Source organism: Protopterus annectens, chromosome 7.part0, assembly GCF_019279795.1.
Source record: "Protopterus annectens isolate FY-2018-M chromosome 7.part0, PAN1.0, whole genome shotgun sequence".
In the NCBI taxonomy this organism is placed as follows: domain Eukaryota; kingdom Metazoa; phylum Chordata; order Ceratodontiformes; family Protopteridae; genus Protopterus; species Protopterus annectens.
In genome coordinates, this window is record NC_056739.1 from 743228672 (window position 1) to 743243741 (window position 15070).

The 15070-nt window shown below is 44.8% G+C and overlaps 1 protein-coding gene across 1 annotated transcript in view; it reads left to right on the top strand.

Annotated features, from left to right (window-relative positions):
* STAG3 (stromal antigen 3) overlaps positions 1-15070 on the top strand; it is a 4836058-nt gene that overhangs the window by 2753285 nt on the left and 2067703 nt on the right. The window lies entirely within an intron of this gene.

Genomic DNA, 15070 nt, shown 5'->3' on the forward strand with positions numbered 1-15070 from the left:
AGAGGGTACCTCAAGGACTGCCGGTTTGGGTATTGCTATAAGGTGTCATGCCTGGATGCAGTTTTGTGACTTCACGGAACCTTTCAAGGCATCCTTCATCAATAGTCCTTTTGATGGATTCTCATTGTTTGGCCCTACTGGTAGAGACGCTGTCCCATAGTGAGAAAGATAGAAAGACCTTGTCTGCTGTCATAATCCATTTTTCTACCCCACAATGACTTTTCTCCAGGAAAAAGTACGGTGGTAAGAAAGTGTGGTACAGAAGGTCTCAAGGTACTTTTTGGGAGTCACTGGGAGACTTTTCCCCCAGAGACAGAGGGAGTAATGACTATAATGTTCGTTGCCCACATGGCCGAGGGGGGAGGTGGGGTCAGCACAATCAAGGATCACGAGGTTTGTTTTCAGACAGGTCCATTCAGCACTCCTGAGAACTTGCCTGACTCATAACTTGCCTGACTGTCCCTCTCTGGAGGCAGTCAGGGGGCACTTGCCCTTGTACCCAGACGCCTGGTTAGCCATCACAAATGATCGTTGGGTGCAAAGAATCATATCTTTATAAATAGCAAAACCAAGGAAGAATCTCCCTGATATTCCACCCAATCAGAGGGAGGAAGCAGCATTACAAATTACAAATGTGCTAGGAAAAAGTGTCATCCAGAGGGTCCCACCAGAGCAAATTAAATCCGGAATCTACTCAGGGTTCTTTTTAGTACCCAAAAAGGCGGGACCTGTGGTCAATCTTGAACCCATCATCCCTAAACAAATAGGTAGACAGTTCTGGATGGTTCCGGTCCATTCTACCACTACTACGAAAGGACAGCTGGATGTGCTCAATCGACCTTCAGGACGCATACTATCATATCAAAATGAACAGGCACTCCAGAAGGTTTCTCTGCTTCATGCTTGGTCCAGTCATTATCATTTTGAGAGTACTCCGCTTTGGTCTCACCACAGCCCCCAGGGTGTTCACCAAATGCATGATAGTAGTAGCAGCTCACCTGAGACTGCATGGCTTCCGTATGTTTCCTTATATAGATGACTGGATCCTAATTGCATCAACCAGGCATTTGCTATTACAAGCCAGAGACTGTATACTACATCTGTCTCCTACCTTGGACATCATGATCGATGTGCAAAAATCTCATATACAACCTATACAATTGATAGACTTTATAAGAGCACGTCTGGACACAGCCAGTCGTCTAGCCTGCCTACCTCCATACAGGATTTCCATTTCTTAAGATTGCATATCGGACAAATTTTGGCTATCCCAACACCCCCAGCAGGTCTAGTCCTCAGAGCATTGGGTTTGATGGCTGCCATGATAACATTGATTCCAACAGCATGCTTACACATGAGAATCCTTCAGTGGACTGTGGCGGTCCAGTGATCCTTACACTTATGCCCACTAAATCATCCCATCAGGTTGTCCTAGTGTGCAAAGACTCACTTCTCTGGGGGCTCCACTTGGAAGAAATCGAACAAGGACGGCCTTTTGTTCTTCCTCCCCCAACACCTCGTTGACCACTGACCCTTCCCAGCTTGTGGGGGGGCATTACTTAGATCAGACGGTCCAAGACACATGGTCGACACGGGAGACCAATTTGCATGTCAGTGCTCTAGATATGAGAGTGGTGGTTCTAGCATTGCAAGCCCTTCAGAGCTTTCTCCCTCAAGGAACTATTGCAATACAAATGGACAACATGTCCATGGTATGGTACATCAACAAAGAGGAAGGAACCAGCTCTTACCCCTTGTGTCGAGAAGGAATGAGGATTTAGCAATGGGTGATTTCTTCCAACCTCTTCCTAATCGCAAAGCACATTCCGGGGAAGTTCAACATTCTAGCAGACAAGCTCAGCAGAGTTATCCTGATGCCTCACGACAGGTCTCTAAATGAATTAGTGGCAAACATGATTTTCCGTAACTGAGGTCAACCATGCTCCGACCTCTTCGCATTCCCCTTCAACATCAAATGCACCAGCTTCTTTCCCCTGATCTCGCCTCAGAGACAGTTACCAAGAGATGCTGTAGTCCATGTTTGGCCCTCCGATTTTCTTTATGCTTATCCTCCCCCATCCCAAGTTTCTTCAGAAAGCACAGAGGTTGAAGAGCAAGGTGATCCTAATTATTCCTTTTTGGCCTCAACAGTTCTGGCTCCCTTTCCGTTGGTCTCACTTAATATACACTCAGTGGATGCTGGATCCCTATTGAGATCTCCTGTCCCACCCATCAGGACAGATTCATCCAGATCTTCCAGGACTAAAACTAAACCGCATGGTATCTCCAATTCCAGTGATAGCTAGAAATACTAGGCTTTCTTACCCAGTTCAGAGGATTTTAATATCCTCACACAAAGCTTCTGCCAGAAAAATCTATAAAAGGAAATGGAAGAGATTCTCTATATGGGCTCACCAAATACATTTGGACTGTTTTACAGCTCATGTGTCTGCATTTGTAGACTTTCTTGCTTTAATTTTCCAAGACAGACAAGTTTTTCTACTATTAAGGTGCAACTGGCAGCCATCTCAACTTATCATATTGTAGAAAATTCATCTTCTCTTGCTTCATCTAAATTGTGTAAAACCTTCCTCAGGGGTATATTTTTACTTCAGCCTTTTATAAAGGACCCCACTCCTTCTTGGGACTTCACCATGATTTTACAAGATCTTGTTCAGTCCCCCTTTGAGCCCTCAGCTGAGATGGACTTAAAATATCTTTCCAGGCAGACTGCTTTTTTTGGTAGCCATCACTTTAAATAGAAGGGTATCTGAATTGCAGGCGCTGTCATCCAAACCCCAATATTTGATTTTTCACAAAGATAGTGACCTTGCATACCAATCTTTCCTTTTTGCCCAAAGTTGCCCCTGAAAACAATATCAATCAGGTCGTCAACCTACCAGTTTTTTTTCCCCAGTTTCCAAAACAAAGGTGAAATATATACTCTTCATCTTCTAGATGTTCATAGACAATTACATTTCTACCTTGATAGAACAAAATATTTCCGAAAAATTGACCTGCTGTTTGCCTCCTCCTCAAATGTTAGAATGGGAAGACCAGTTTCTAAAGTCATTTTGGCTAAATGGATTTCAGATCGCATATCTCATGTATATTCTTCCAAAGGTATTCCTCTGTCTAAACATGTGAAAGCTCATTCTACTAGATCTGTGCCTACATCTCAAGCCTCTTGGTCCAAAGTTATCAGCTGGGGACATTTGTGCAGCTGCTACTTGGTCGAACTCCCATACCTTTGTTACAGATTATAATCTGGATATTGTTTTTAGAAATGGAGCTGCCTTTGGTTCCAAAGTGCTCTGGAATATCCTTCCATGAGGGCCACCTGAGATTATTGTAGTTTGGGTCTGTGTTCCACAACTTGAGGAACGAATGAAAATGACAATATCAGATAAAGAAGTTACATCCTCACCTTAACATTTCCTCTATGTTGTCCATTTTCATTCTTATTAAACAGCATCAGTGTTCAGATATTTCCTTTATAAGAACAAAGGAAAGAGGGTTGTTCTTCATATCAATCACTGCTACAGTAGCCTAAGCTATGTGGGTTATATCTTTCATAGGATATAACAGCCATCCACCTTCCAAAGCTTTAGGCCACCTTTTACACACCCAGAACTGCTAGTCAGCTTGAGCTGAGCTGACTAAAATGACAGGTTTGGGCACCAAACTCTTCAGAGCTTTTCTGATGCTGAAGAGAGCTCTACTCTGCAGGTTTTTGAGGAACAACACTCTGCTACTGCTGTTCCATTGTTGGGCAGACAAGTTCCCTTTGGGGAAAAACCTTCCACATGTTATTTTTTTAGTGTTTAAGTTATCTTTCTGTGGGAAAGTACTTTTTAAAGTAGAAGTGCATGTTTTTTATTGGTTGTCATGCGACTTTGCTGTACTTTTAAATAGGAGCGCACTTTGGTTTGGCAGTTTAAAAATTGATTTAAATATGCTAAAACCATGTTTTTTTCTATGGTGAAACTGTGTTTGTTACTTTTGGGGGGCATTAAGTTGTATTGCAATGCTTTTTAATGTATTTTTATTGGGAAAAGTAACTACTACTACAAGATTTTTACTGGCTTGCACTGTTTTGTTTCCCTGGGAAAAGGGTATCATCTTCACCTTAACCATGGAACAAACTGCCATCTCCATGGTCAGTCCTCTTTCCAGCCACACACACACACACACACACACACACACACACACACACACACAAAAATAACTCCCGTTGTCAAAGTTGATTCATCAGACCATTTATCTTTTTCTGCATATCCATGCAGCCACTATGGGCAGTTGTTCGTTGCATAATTTGCAGCTGTTTGGGGTCTCCTCAGTGGCCAAGGGAGAGAGAGACTTGTTGGTCTTGGAAGAAGGGGAAGGAATGATCCCCTGCTTAGCCAGAATGTTGTGCCTGTCCCTAAGGATGTTGTTGCTGGCAACTCTAGGTTGATTTGCCCAAACTTTTTTTGTAAAAAAGACACCGAAAACAAAACATTAAACATCTTCTATATCATTTCCTCTAGACAAGAGTAATTTATTGGGCTTGGTTCAAGGTCTTGTGCAGGCTATCAACCCTTCTTGTAAGGAGGTTTCTAGTATAAGTTATGCGATTTCCCTTTCCCTGAAAAGGTTTAGTATGTGAAATCTGTAGGAGAATGTGAAGGGACAGATGCAGCCCCCCCCCCCCCCAGGTTTCTGATTCTGAGGAGAGTATGATATGTGAATCTAATCTCCCTATGAGAGGATCACTTTCTCTGAAACTGTTTCCAGAATTAGCCAGTGTTTGTAGTGGGAGAACACAAAGGTTTCTCACTCTGTTAGAAAATACTATGAATTGCTACAACTGGAATATCCAGAGTCCTTACCCATTCCCCCAGTGCTGTCAGCATTGGAGGATGTGTTTGTTGCAGCCTGTGGTTTCCCTGACAGCTAACCTTCTTGTCTCTAAGAAACGGGATAGACTATACAAAGTTTCTCAGTCTTTCTTGTTTTTCTACACTAATCCCAGATGTGACCATTTGGCTATAGCTTTCGATCTTATGCTGTGTTTTCTGTCTGGTTTTACCTTTTCGGTTATTGGATCTGACTCTGATCTGAAACCGGATGCATACGATAGACTTTACCCTGTCAAGCTGCTCCTCAGAACTATTTCAGATCTTGTTTGCCTCCATTACTGGATAGCAGTGTCCTCATTTGCACCACCAAGGTATATCCTTTGATGTGAAATTTTCCTATCTCACCTTCGTCTTAACTGATGAGTTCGGAGCCGATCCTCCGCTCCGACTTGGCCGTTTTTTTTTTTGTTTGTTTTTTACAAGTTTGAGATCTTCAACTAGCTTGAGGCTAATCCCCTATCCCATGATGGCCTAGTGTGCTCCTCAGATCTCATTTGCCACGGAAACAGATTGAGCGTTGTTTGACTAGCTCAGGCTAAGTGACCAATTTTTTCTTGTTTTTTACTAGTTAAAAACTTGTGTTATTAGTATCACTATTCAGAATAATTTGCATTGTTCGTAAGCAGCGTAATTTACAGTTTTTCTAGTTTTCTAGTTTAAAAATTTAAAGAATCGAATTCCCTTGAACTCACCAGGCCCGCCTGTTTGTTGGGCTATCCTTACCCTATCCCGCTACGCAGTTCTTGAGTAGAAAATTCTTAATTGAGTGTTTTTGATAGTGTGTTTTTGGCTTATGCCATTAAGTATTATTCTAGGTATTTAAAGTGTGCAGTGTTTAGCTGTGTGTAATGTATAGTTCATACTTAATAGCTCGCTTAAATTAGAGGGCTCTTTCTTCTTTACTAGTTAGTGTATTTTTGATAATTATAACAGACTACAGTGTTTAGTATTATTACAGAAGCCTGTTTTAATTAGTGGGGTTTTTTTCTCCAACTTTTTGTGGGTGTTGGTTCGAAGGTTGTTTGTGTGTATACCTTCTCTTCTTTGGAAATTTGTAGTAAAATAAATATAATTGTCCTTATAACCTCATTTAAGTTAGAGGGGTTAAAAAACTGATTGTTCCTCTGAAATACATTGCTCTTAGAATGTCAAAAACAGCCAAAGGAGTTGAAACTGTCCGGTTTCAAAAAAATGCCCAAAGTGTGGGCAAAAGATGTCCTTGACAGACAGACAACACAGTGTGTGTCTACTGCTTGGGTGCAATTCATTTGCAGGTCCCTTGCGCTATTTGTCATTCATTTAGTGCAAGAGTCCTCCATGAAAGGAAAAATTGATTTTAAGAGGACTGATAAAGTTTAGCTTTGCTGAAGCCATGGAAAAAAGGTCTATATTAGGTCAGCGAATGCTTAAAAAAGTGAACGCTGATTGATCGAACTTATGTAAACGAAAGCTTACAATCTCGAACGGTCAGATCAGCGATTTTTTTTCCTAAGGAAAAAAATCGCTGATCCAAAACACATACACACAACGCAAGCACACCAAACAAACAGAAATCCACAGACATGCACCTAAAATCTGACACCTAACCCTACACTAAACTATGAACACACGACTAACTATCCACGTTACCTTAACCCTAACCTTAAGGTCCGTCACTATTGCACACTCACCTCACCCGCTCCCTAACCCTAACTCACCTAAATCCGCCCTAACCCTCATGTCCACACAATCGCACACATACCTAACCCAAGCCCTAACCCTAACTCACCTAACCCACCCTAACACTCACATCCACACAATCGCACAGTTACCTGAATCTGACCCGTAACTTTCCACCACAGCATTGAAAGTACTGAAGCAACAGAAACGGACAACCAAATTCTTTCCCTAGGAAAAAATTTGAGTTTCTGTTGCTTAGATATTTGTAACTTTTGCTAAAATAAGGTCGATCAATCAGCGTTCGCTTGTTTAAGCGTTCGGTGATCTAATATAGACCCTGGAAAAAGGTCAAAGCTTACAGGAAAAGGCTAAGTCCTATTCATCTGACAAGACTAAATCCTGCAAAAGATCCTCTACTTCAGAGGAGTTGGAGCTGGCTGAAAATACACCTAGAATGTCTCCGACAGTAACTAAAGAGATCAGATCAGAGAGACCCTCAACCTCAGCTCCAGTGGTTTCTGAGAAATTGTTTTTAACAGTACGGAGTCGGTCCCCTGCATTGGAGCCGGTATCTCCACATTGCGATCACCACTACTGCAAATGTCAGCTTCTCCAGCCCCATTGTCCAGATCCTCTAGGAGCCTTCCAAATTTGATGTGGATCATGTGGTGCAGAGACTGCTGAAGACACCAGCGCTGGGCAGACTTTTATTGGAACTGATCCTCAGGGCCTCGGAACCGACTGTACCTACCCCTTTTACCTTGATTCCTCCTCCGATCCAACCCTCAGTTTTGGAGCTGGAAATGATGGTGATGGGATTGTCAGAACCGAGACCTTCTCCAGGATCTTCGGCTCCTACTGCTCCACCTAGCTCTGTACCATCTAAGGAGTCTAGGAGCCGACACTCACAGGTCGGTTCCGGGGGGATGAGTGGAGCTGACCTTTTGTCGGATCTGACCCTCCCTCTTGTGGCTTTGGCTCACGTGAGCTTGGCTCCTACCTCTGCCTCTGAGCCTACTCTTGTGGTGTCTCTCGATTTCTCGGAGCCTCCTTTGGCTCATGGGAGGGGGGCTTTTGCGGTTATGAGGAGAGCCCTGTCCTCAGAGTCAGCCTCACCTTTGGTTACTCCCATTCCATCCCATAAGGCACCGGTGTCTGTCTCAGCAAAACTGACTTCACAAAGAGGTAGAGATCCAGAACTTCAGGAAACCCCAGTGGGTGGACCTTTATCTTCCAAGACCTCTCCAGAATATTCTTCTGAAGATGGTCCTCGAAAAAAAACTTGCAAGAGGAACCGTTTGGTCTCCCCACAGGAGTCAATTACATCTGACATGGACCTCGATGAATCAGAAGGGTCCTCACGGTTGTCCTCTGATGATGTCTCCTTTGCAGACATCCTAGAGATCCTAAAACAGAGAGGCAGCTGGAAGCCCATCAACCCTACTGACGAGTCCGTGTACCTGAAAGCTTTTGGATCTCAACCCTCCTCCTGGGTGTCTCCGCCTTTCGACAATCTCATGGAATTAGTTTATCAAAAGGCGTGGGCGTCTCCAGACAGTGGAGCCTGTCCCTAGTAGGCCTAATAAATTTATCACCGGCCCAGAAGACAAAACTTTTTTAACAAAAGATGTTCTGGAAAATGCTGTTGTGGCTACGGCAGCCACTAAAAATGAGTTATCGGAAGTGTCATCTTCTGTTCATACTCCGAATAAAGATTCGCACACGATGGACAGATACGAAAATCATATGTTTTCAACAGTGGCCTTTACCCTCAGGTCCCTGAACTATTTAACCCACTTTACAAGGTTACAGAGCGATCTCATAAAAGAGCTAGGAGATTCTCTCCAGGGTTCAGTAGCTGAGGGGATATCAGAGAAAGTATCATCCCAGCTCTCCACCCTTAACTCCCTGGTGAACTTGTCCATGAGGCTAATCTTTTATGCATCCGATGGAGAGAGTAGGTCAGCATGTTCAGAAATCGCCCTTAGGAGACCCTCCTGGCTGTGCCTGTCTAACTTCATGGAACCCTTCAAATCATCCTTTATAAACACCCCCTTTGATGACTCATCCTTGTTCAGGGTTAAAGTAAAAGAGACTTTAACCAGGTGTGAACAGGAGGGAAAGACTGTCTGTGCTGTGGGAGTATGTTTTTCCACCCCTTCCAGACCCTATCCCAAGGGTCAAAAAGGGGAAAGATGTGGATCAGTGGCCTTTACCCTCAGGTCCCTGAACTATTTAACCCACTTTACAAGGTTACAGAGCGATCTTATAAAAGAGCTAGGAGATTCTCTCCAGGGTTCAGTAGCTGAGGGGATATCAGAGAAAGTATCATCCCAGCTCTCCACCCTTAACTCCCTGGTGAACTTGTCCATGAGGCTAATCTTTTATGCATCCGATGGAGAGAGTAGGTCAGCATGTTCAGGAATCGCCCTTAGGAGACCTTCCTGGCTGTGCTTCTCTAACTTCATGGAACCCTTCAAATCATCCTTTATAAACACCCCCTTTGATGACTCATCCTTGTTCAGGGTTAAAGTAAAAGAGACTTTAACCAGGTGTGAACAGGAGGGAAAGACTGTCTGTGCTGTGGGAGTATGTTTTTCCACCCCTTTCAAACCCTATCCCAAGGGTCAAAAGGGGGAAAGATGTGGATCCGGAAATCCCAGAAAGTTTTTCCTGTCACACTTGGTGAACCCTTCTTCAGGAGCAGAAGAGGAGGTAATAACTGAAGACGCCGACCACGTGGCAAAGGGGGTCCACAGAACAAAGGCGACCGCAAATCCTTTTTCGGTAAGCCTTTTCAGTGCTCCCGAGAGGAGGCCCATCTGTCCCATTCTGGAGGCAGTTGGGGGACGCTTGTCTTTGTACTCGGTCGCCTGGCTAAAAATTGCAAAAGACAGATGGGTACAAAGAATCATATTCAGAAGTTACTCAATACCCTTTTCAGTGCTACCTCCACAAAGCAGAAGAATCCCAGATGTTCCATCCAATCAGAGGGATCAAGCAACCATAGAACTTCAAAGTTGCTATAAAAAAAAAAAAAAAAAGTCATCCAGTCAGTCCCTGCAGACCAAATAGGATCCGGAAGTTACTCGAGAGTCTTTTTAGTTCCAAAGAAGACAGGGGCTGGAGACCCATATTAGATCTTAGCAGACTGAACAAGTCATTAAAAAAAAAAGACAGTTCTGGATGGTCACATTGCAGTCAGTTTTTCCTTTTCTAGAAAAAGACAATTGGATGCGCTCGATAGACCTTCAGGATGCGTACTACCACATAAAAATGGACAGGCCATCAAGAAGTCACCTGTGCTTTTAGCTGGGAGCAAGTCATCAGTTTTGAGCTCTGCCTTTTGGCCTCACTACAGCCCCCAGAGTGTTCACCAAATGCTTGGCAGTAGTCACAGCTCACCTGAGGCGACTAGGATTCCGGGTGTTTCCATACTTAGACTGGCTCCTAACCGTCACCACCAAGCAACTACTCATCCAAGCAAGGGACACAACCTTAAAACTCTCTGCACGATTAGGAATTACGGTCAGCTATGAAAAATCTGCCTAATCGCCATCTCAACATACCATTTTTATGGGAACAGAATTAAATACAGTCACAATGGTGGTAAACCTTCCAAAAGAGAGAATTGATGGCCTTCAAAAACAGGTCCTGAGTCTTCTACACAAAACAAAAGTTCAAGCCAGCGAGGTTCTAAAGGTACTGGGCACAATGGCAGCTGCTATCACAGTTATTCCCCTGGCACGCATGCATATGAGGATCCTGCAGTGGTTTTTTTTTTGCACAATAGTCAATGCAGATACCTCCGATGTGTGTCAAAATTATTTTGACGCAAGCTTGCAGAAAACATGTACTTTGGTGGATTCAGTCAGACCAGGTGACAATAGGCAAACCCTTTGCTCCCCTAGCTCCTTTTTGCCACGTCCACAAACACAAAATGCAGCAACTATTTTGCCATAATTTCCCCTCCAGCGAAGTCCCCGAGGGATCCACTGATGCACAGTTAGCCCCCAGGGCTCCTGTATGCTTTTCTCCCCTTCCCATTAATAGCCAGAGTTATACAGAAAGCCAGCATATTGGGAAGGACCTTAATTCTGATAGCCCCTTACTGGCCTCGCCAAATTTGGTTCCCCTTCCAACAAACTCATCTTTAGGAGGAACCTTGGATCCTGGACCCAGTGCCGGATCTTAGGATCCATTCTTCAGGAGTTCCTCACCCGTCCTTAAAAACCCTCAAGTTGACAGCTTGGCTGCTCCAGTTCCAAACATAGCCAGGTTACAAAATCTTTCATCTGCCACACGACACATTTTGATATCTTCTCATAAGACATCAACAAGAAGACTGTGTCTTAGCAAATGGAAAAGGTTTTCTAGTTGGGCTTTAGAAAATAAAATTTACTCTTACTCCGTACCCCTTTCTTCTATTTTAGAATTTTTAAAAAAGCTTTTCGAAGAGGATGCTGCAGCTGCTACCATCCAGGTACAACTATCAGCAATGTCAGATTTTCATCTAGGTGAAACTGGACCAAACGTTGTCACATAGATTGTGTAAAGCCTTTTTTAAGGGCACTTGTCTTTTAAAGCCACCAATAAAATCTCCACTACCATCATGGAATCTCAACTTCATCCTATCCAGGATAATTCTTCGACCATTTAAACCTGCATCTTCATCCGAGTTAAAATTTTTAACTTGGAAAACTATCCATCTGATGTTGATCTTCATTCCATTCATCAAAGATGGGGTTCGGTTCAGAGCTTTCAGAACAGAGTCGGCCTTATACCAAAGCTCGCGCCAGCCAAAAACTCTCGAGCTAAGATATTACCCATTACCCCCTTCTCCCTGTTACCTCAGATCTCGTTTGCCGCATTGCCGTAAAGCTGCGTTCAAGCCAGTTCTCAGCTAAGTCTGATATTTTTGGAATATTTTGATAACTTGATATTGCTGATATCTCTATAAAGTTTAGTGTGTTTCTAGATAGTGTGTTTCTAGATAGTGCGTTACTTCCTGTATCTGTGTATCACTAGTCTTATTTCCCAACTTTCCTGTCAACTACCTGTTAGTAATCTTTGTACCATCACTGGTACTCTCCTTTACCTGCTGTGGTAATTCTTTTATACCATCATTGGTATTTTCTCTCTTCCTCTAGCTAGCTATAGTTGTGTGCCTAGTTGTAGTAATCTGTTGGTTTCTCGTTGTGTATTGCTGATTTGTTGGTGTTAGCATGTCTGATAAAAAGGGCACTTTAGGCTTCAAAAAATGCCTGAAGTGTGGGAGAAAAATGCCCAATAGTGACCTTCATGATTGTGTTTACTGTTTGGGAGTGCCTCATCTCTTGGTATAACCCCCTTGCTCCTTCTGTCTAGGGTTTAACTCTCGTACCCTGAATGAGTGTAAAAATAAATTGATTTTGAAGGACCTCCTCAAATCGCTCTTCTCAGAGGCTCTCTTAGCGGCGGAGGGTTCACCCCCTCCTAGAAAAGAGAAAAAGAGGCCACATTCCATTCCCTCCTTACCCTCTGGTGAGAAGGAAAGACTGCCAAAACCAAAAGTTCCAAAGCTTTCTGTACCAGAGCTGAAGCCTTCGCCTACAGTACTGTCTATGTGTATAGAATTGACGCAGCCCTCTTCAGCACCGAATGTGACTGATGCAAAAATGTTGACCTCGACCCTGATTACGACTCCAAGCCCTTCCATGGCGCTGATAACTCAGATTGACTGCTGCTCCCATCATCTCAAAAATGGCGATGGTGGTGCTGTTAGACGTACAAGCATGGACCCGATATTTCCTATCTGTGGACACCTTCTTGGGACAGGTTTGTAGTCCCTTTTTAGAGCATCCAGAGACGCCTTCATGGATATCCACTAGATCCATCAGGAGCCTCTCTGAACTCAATGTGGTGCGCCTTGTGGACCAGCTACTGACAGCTTCTAGGACTTGGGTTTTCTGCTTCATGGACTCAATCTTACTCTCCTCCTTGGTCCTCCTTGCAGGTTCCGAAGTCCTGGGCACCGACACCTCTCTCAGCACCCTCGGTTTCTGTGCCGTTAGTGGACCTCACTTCGGCCCCGGAACCGACCCTTTGGCTCCGTTGGAACCGGGTCTTCAGTCCCGGGATTGGGCTGCGGGCTCCTGTGTTCCGAGTTTGGCACTGGCCTTTTCTACAGTGCTGTCCCCAGCTCCAGGAACCTTGTCGGTACCTATCCAGTTTGACGTTCCACTCCTGGGAGCGGGCTCAATGGAGCGGAGAGTGACCCCAGTTCTGAAGTTATCTTTCTCAGTTCGGCGCTCCCACCCCTGCTCGGGTGGCCCTGCTTTCCAGGCAGTGGAGAGGGCTGTTGCTTCCATGAGCAAGCCTTCAGGATCGGAGCCACCATGTCCTCCCCCTGTGCTGCAGCTGTCACAGGCCACCGTCCCAGATCGAGCAGGGCAGCCACAGGAGTCTTAATTGCAGGGTGCCCTTTCTTCCGGGTCCTCCTCAGAAGCTCCCACTGAGGAGGTTCCTTGGAAGAAATCATGCAAGTAGAAGCTCATGGACTCCCCTGAGGAGTCCCTCACCTAGGATACAGATTATGATGAAGGAGGCGGGTCCCCTCGATCATCCCCTGAAGATGTCTCCTTCGGAGACATCCTGAAGATCTTGAAACAGAGGAGTGAATGGAAGCCCAAAAACCTTTCCAATGAGGAATCTGTTTTTCCTGCATGCCTTTTGTGCTTGACCATCTACCTCCTGGGTGACCTCGCCTGCAGACGTGTTGGTTCGGCTTGTGGTGTAGTGTGCTTGGTAGAATCCTGACATGGTTGAAGCAATCTGGAAGAGGCCAGACAAGATCCTATCTCCCCCTGAAGGACATCCTCATTGGTCAAAAGGTCTACCGGTAGATGCTATGGTAGTGGTGGCAGGTACCAGGAAAGAGCTCGCTGAGGAGCGCCACACAGTTCATTTGGCTAACATGGAGTCCTGAGGTACTGTGTTAGGAAAGGTGTCTGACGAGGTTAGTGGCAAGGTAGCTTCACAGCTAGCGACCCTAGAATCAATTTTTAATTCATCCATGAGGCTAATTTCACATGCATTCGAAGGGAGTGGCTAGAACTGCGGGTTCAGGCATGTGTGACTTCATGGATCCTTTTAAGTCTTCCTTCCTTAATGCTCCACTGGAAGCGTCTTCCCTGTTTGGCCTCAAAGTGAAGGACACAGCCAGGTGTGAGCAGGACGGTAAGACCCTGTCTGCAGTTGTGTGCTTTTCTCCACTCCTCGGCATCCTTTTTCCAGGAACCAGAGAAGTGGGAAATTGTGGCACAAAATGTCTCCGGTTTCTTTTCGTGACACACGTGGCGAGTTTATCCGCAGAGGGGGTTAACTCTTCTGGAAGATGCCCCTACAGAGGCAGAAGGGGGGTCCACGTAATCAGGGTTCCAGAGACAACTCTCCTGGACAGCCCTGTCTACGCTCCTGAAGAGCAGCCTGATTGCTTTCTTCTGGAAGCAGTCGGGGGACGCCTTTCTCTGCACCCCAATGCCTGGCTATCTATTACCACCAACTCTTGAGTGTAGAAGATAATATCCAGAAGGTGCCAAATCCCATTTAACTTCTACCCAAAACCTCCAAAGTGAATCCCAGATGTTCCACCCAGTCTAAGGGAAGAAGCAGCTCTACAAATAGAACAACTGTACTTAGAGAGTCATCCAGAAAGTCCCACCAGACCAGATAGGATACAGATTTTACTCGAGGTTCTTTTTGGTGCCAAAAAAGACAGGGGACTGGAGGCCAATTTTGCACCTCAGCTGTTTAAACAAGTTCGTCAGCCAGACAAAATTCCGGATGGTCATGGTTCAGTCCATTCTCCCTTTTCTGATGGAAGGCGATTAGATGTGCTCGATAGACCTTCAGGATGCGTATTACCACATCAAGGTGGACAAACGCTCTAGAAGGTTTCTTCACTTCCGGCTGGGATCCAATCATTACCAATTCCTTGCCCTGCCCTTTGGACTCTCTACAGCCCCCAGTGTTCACCAAATGCATGGCAGCAATGACAGCTCACTTGAGACTGCAAGGATTCTGGGTGTCTGGACGATTGGCTCCTCACTGCTCCCACCAAGCATCTACTGGTAACAGCCTTGCATTACACCCTCTCTTTGGCGCATCACCTGGGAATATGCATAAACTGGGAAAAGTCCAATCTAACTCCAACCCAGACCCTGGAGTTTATAGGGATAACATTCAATACCCGCTATTGCTTGATCTCTCCCGGATTACAGGCTTCAACGACTAAGGATACAGCTCTGAGTGATACTCTGTCACGACATGGTCCTGGCTGTACAGGTCCTGCAGTTGCTAGGGTCAATGGCAACATCTATACTTATAGTACCCTTAGCAAGATTTCACATGAAACTCGTACAGTGGCTTCTGTTGACCCAATGATATCCGAACCAACAACTGTTAACTTCCCAGATTCGTATTAAAAATCGGTACAAACTGGATCGATCTTGGTGGATGAAGCCAGACAC